This window comes from Schistocerca americana, unplaced genomic scaffold (assembly GCF_021461395.2).
Source record: "Schistocerca americana isolate TAMUIC-IGC-003095 unplaced genomic scaffold, iqSchAmer2.1 HiC_scaffold_1329, whole genome shotgun sequence".
In the NCBI taxonomy this organism is placed as follows: domain Eukaryota; kingdom Metazoa; phylum Arthropoda; class Insecta; order Orthoptera; family Acrididae; genus Schistocerca; species Schistocerca americana.
In genome coordinates, this window is record NW_025725404.1 from 15,001 (window position 1) to 20,000 (window position 5,000).

The 5,000-nt window shown below is 53.6% G+C and overlaps 1 non-coding gene across 1 annotated transcript in view; it reads left to right on the top strand.

The window, feature by feature from the left end:
• The first annotated feature begins 4,876 nt into the window (after positions 1-4,876).
• The window catches only part of LOC124564432, a 1,910-nt gene continuing 1,786 nt past the window's right edge, over positions 4,877-5,000 (top strand). The window contains exon 1 of the ribosomal RNA XR_006970627.1: positions 4,877-5,000. This exon is cut by the window's right edge and continues 1,786 nt beyond it. This is a non-coding gene — a ribosomal RNA (small subunit ribosomal RNA).

A 5,000-nucleotide genomic window follows, 5' to 3' on the forward strand; every position in this document is an offset into this window, starting at 1 on the left:
TCTACAGGGATCCGACGGAACTACGCCAACCATGCCGGCAAAACAGTATCGCCATCTATGAAAATACGGCGAAACCACATGCAATACCTCCATCTATGCGAATCTGACAACACTACGTCCGCCATGTCGAGCGCACCGCAAAACATACCGCCATCTGTAGGTCTCCCGCAACATGACCTCCTGCAACGACGATACCGTCATCTATGAGACGCCAAGCCGACTAAGACAGCGATGGGCCCACAGTGCCCTTCTTTCGACCCCACCCCAACGCCAGCGCCTCTGCCGCACGAAGTCGTGGACCGGCAATCACTCCACCTGCACCCGTTCGTGCCCCACCCCAACCGCCCAACTCGCAACTCCAGCGGATGAACGGCGGACTTTGCTCGCACTCGCAATGTGCAATCCACCCCTATAACGTGCGTTTCATGAAGAGTTATGTCCAATATGCGACATTCCCGCTGTCCATATACATGAGCTGCGAGCCGTACCACGTACGAGCTACAGACGCGATCGCGTTGCTCGCTGTACGAATGCAGATGCTCAGCGGCAGCTAGGAGGCGCTCCATCCATGTCGGTACCGGTGAGCGTTGCACTCGCAGTCGCAAAAACGTACGGCAAGTATATTACTCGGAAGAGTCAATGACAGTCCAAGCCCCCCTGCGTGGGAAGAGTCTTCCTAGGCCATGACCCACCGGAAGGGCGCAGCGTCCCCCACCCCAGACATGTGACGTCAGACTATCGGTATTGACGACTAGACTGATTCCTTATAATCATTTGCCATACACCGGTGGAAGCTGCCGAGACGAGTAACTACATAGCGGGCTCGCCGTGTCACTAATGTACAGAGATACAATAGTTTCGACTGGAACCGGATTAAACGTATACACGGCGCTGATTAGTAATAGATAGAGCCATCAGAATACAGATAATGTATAGACCTGTCCGTATACATGCTGAAAGACTCTGCTCACAATCACACGTCAGCCAGACACTCTTATCACGCACTACTCTCTGCCTGTAACAGGCACACAGACAATATGTAAGCACCAGCATGGAACAACACCCAGTGCATCCTCTCTGCCACATTAGACAATCCACACTATCATAACCAGACCGGGAGGTCCACTCGGAAAACAGAATATCCCACCCTTCCGACAACCACCATTGCTCAGCTAAGCCACCAACACCCACACATGTCCCAGACAGGGGTGCACCCAACATCACAATACTGCCTCCTGTCACACCACACAAACAATGGCAGGAATGAAAGACACAGGTCTGCCACAAGCATGGAATCAGAGCGCCGCCTGTTATGAGCCAAAGGTGCACCCTGACGTGGCAAATCAGATGATGCCGCAGTCATTTACTTACGATAATCACAATCAACAAACCGGGCCCCCCCCCCCCCCCAAGTGCCTTAACCTAACCCGTATTGTACCTTAACCTAACCCGTATTGTACCTTAACCTAACCCGTATTGTACCTTAACCTAACCCGTATTGTACCTTAACCTAACCCGTATTGTACCTTAACCTAACCCGTATTGTACCTTAACCTAACCCATATTGTACCTTAACCTAACCCATATTGTACCTTAACCTAACCCATATTGTACCTTAACCTAACCCATATTGTACCTTAACCTAACCCATATTGTACCTTAACCTAACCCATATTGTACCTTAACCTAACCCATATTGTACCTTAACCTAACCCATATTGTACCTTAACCTAACCCATATTGTACCTTAACCTAACCCATGTTGCGCCTTAACCTAACCCATGTTGCGCCTTAACCTAACCCATGTTGCGCCTTAACCTAACCCATGTTGCGCCTTAACCTAACCCATGTTGCGCCTTAACCTAACCCATGTTGCGCCTTAACCTAACCCATGTTGCGCCTTAACCTAACCCATGTTGCGCCTTAACCTAACCCATGTTGCGCCTTAACCTAACCCATGTTGCGCCTTAACCTAACCCATGTTGCGCCTTAACCTAACCCATGTTGCGCCTTAACCTAACCCATGTTGCGCCTTAACCTAACCTATGTTGCGCCTTAACCTAACCTATGTTGCGCCTTAACCTAACCTATGTTGCGCCTTAACCTAACCTATGTTGCGCCTTAACCTAACCTATGTTGCGCCTTAACCTAACCTATGTTGCGCCGTAACCTAACCTATGTTGCGCCGTAACCTAACCTATGTTGCGCCGTAACCTAACCTATGTTGCGCCTTAACCTAACCTATGTTGCGCCTTAACCTAACCTATGTTGCGCCTTAACCTAACCTATGTTGCGCCGTAACCTAACCTATGTTGCGCCTTAACCTAACCTATGTTGCGCCTTAACCTAACCTATGTTGCGCCTTAACCTAACCTATGTTGCGCCTTAACCTAACCTATGTTGCGCCTTAACCTAACCTATGTTGCGCCTTAACCTAACCTATGTTGCGCCTTAACCTAACCTATGTTGCGCCTTAACCTAACCTATGTTGCGCCGTAACCTAACCTATGTTGCGCCTTAACCTAACCTATGTTGCGCCTTAACCTAACCTATGTTGCGCCGTAACCTAACCTATGTTGCGCCTTAACCTAACCTATGTTGCGCCTTAACCTAACCTATGTTGCGCCTTAACCTAACCTATGTTGCGCCTTAACCTAACCTATGTTGCGCCTTAACCTAACCTATGTTGCGCCTTAACCTAACCTATGTTGCGCCTTAACCCAACACACGTTGGGCCTTAACCCAACACACGTTGGGCCTTAACCCAACACACGTTGGGCCTTAACCCAACACACGTTGGGCCTTAACCCAACACACGTTGGGCCTTAACCCAACACACGTTGGGCCTTAACCCAACACACGTTGGGCCTTAACCCAACACACGTTGGGCCTTAACCCAACACACGTTGGGCCTTAACCCAACACACGTTGGGCCTTAACCCAACACACGTTGGGCCTTAACCCAACACACGTTGGGCCTTAACCCAACACACGTTGGGCCTTAACCCAACACACGTTGGGCCTTAACCCAACACACGTTGGGCCTTAACCCAACACACGTTGGGCCTTAACCCAACACACGTTGGGCCTTAACCCAACACACGTTGGGCCTTAACCCAACACACGTTGGGCCTTAACCCAACACACGTTGGGCCTTAACCCAACACACGTTGGGCCTTAACCTGCTCTGTAATTGTCATACGACGCGTTAAATTAGTGTAGTGTTGCCTAACTGCAACCCCCGCAATATAGTTTGCTACTCGCACTGCCCGGTCCCCAGAGTATCGCTTCATGTTAAACACCTTGCAGCTATACACTGTAATGCGGATGGCGGCAGGACGTACATGCTCAATGCCCTTCGCAGTTGTTCATTGGCATTCGCATGGCGAAGCACAGCCTACGTTGTGGTACGGCTTGTGGCAACTGTCCGCTGATGTTGTACGTCCAAATCACACACTGTACCGCACATTGGTCCTCATGTACTGAATGATACATCGTGGTACATGTGTGACCGTACCACGACTGTGCCAACAACGGCGAACCATACGGTCCAAATATTGTGCACTCAGCTACGTGTCGTCTCCCTATAAGAGCTGGATTGCAGTATGGTATGCCGTGGATGGCGATCAGCATGAGCCGTCTGTTGATGTAGTGGCGCGTGTTGTCAGACGTAGTCGTCTCTTCTCACACACCGTGATAGCATGGTGCACTGCGTTCCACATCTGCGACATGCGACAGAGGCCGGTTGACAGTCGTTCGCGCAATGGACATCGCATACGTACGGGGGCCACCTTCCACGTGTTCGCGAAGCGTGCACATGTTGTTGCGTGTATGTGGGCAGACATAGTGTGTCGTGACACCTGACACAGGCATGCAACAATCGTTGAATTTGCAAATGGCGATGGACGTCTACGTTTGCTGGTGACGTTACGCAAATGAAGAACTGGTAAACCGTTGTGGTGCGGTTGTTCTCGCTAGAGGTGAATCAGTGATGGCGACGATCGGTTGAGCTACCAACCGGTTGTTTCAGCGATACCCACCATGCCCACGAACGTGAATGGCATGTGGGTGTGAAGCGATACGCGGCGGTGGCTGGGTGGGACCGTCCCCGGCCGGTGAGGGGGGGCCTTCCGGCGTGCTGGCCGCGCGGTGCGTGGGCGCACGCGCTACAGCCGGCTGGTGGGGGCGGCCAGTGGCAGGCGCGCCGGCCGACGGAGGCGGCAGGCGGCGCAGCTGCGCGCCGGCGCACCCTGCACGCGGCGCCGTGCGGCCAAAGTAGGTCCTCGCGGGCCCGGTGCGAAGCGCGGTGGACATCTGCAGTGTGCTGGTCCGATTGAGGACTGTGTGCGCTGAGGATGCGCCGCCGCCCGGCGCTCGGCGCCGCGACGCCGTCTGCTGCTCGGTCGCCTCTGCGGTTCTCGCAGGTGGATTGTATCGCAGCTGTGCGGACGTGTTGGCGCGTGCGCTGTGCTGGGAGAGTTCGCTTCGGCACCCAAGTGGGGCTTTTGTCCTTCTGTGGCGCTGGCGTTGGAGCTGCCGGCCACCGTAGGTGGCGCGTGTTGTCTCCCGCCGGCAATGCCACGACAGCACGCTCCCGGGCCTCTGTCGGCAGCGGCAAGCTCAGTTGGGAGCACGGGTGGTCGCACCTAAAGCGTCTACTCGCCAAACTCCGGGCGATTGCGCCTCTCTCGAACCCGACCAAGTACTTAGGACGGCGCTGCGCGCCGCCGGGACCTGAGAGGGTTTCGAGGTGTATTGTGCAGGGGAGCTCAGCCTCCTCCTGTTTGCAGAATAATTGAGCGGACGCTTGCGTGTTCGCGCGGGCCCCCGGGACACACTCCCGGGCGGCCGGCTGCTCAGCTCTAGTTGACGCAGCTCCCTGGTTGATCCTGCCAGTAGTCATATGCTTGTCTCAAAGATTAAGCCATGCATGTCTCAGTACAAGCCGCATTAAGGTGAAACCGCGAATGGCTCATTAAATCAGTTATGGTTCCTTAGAT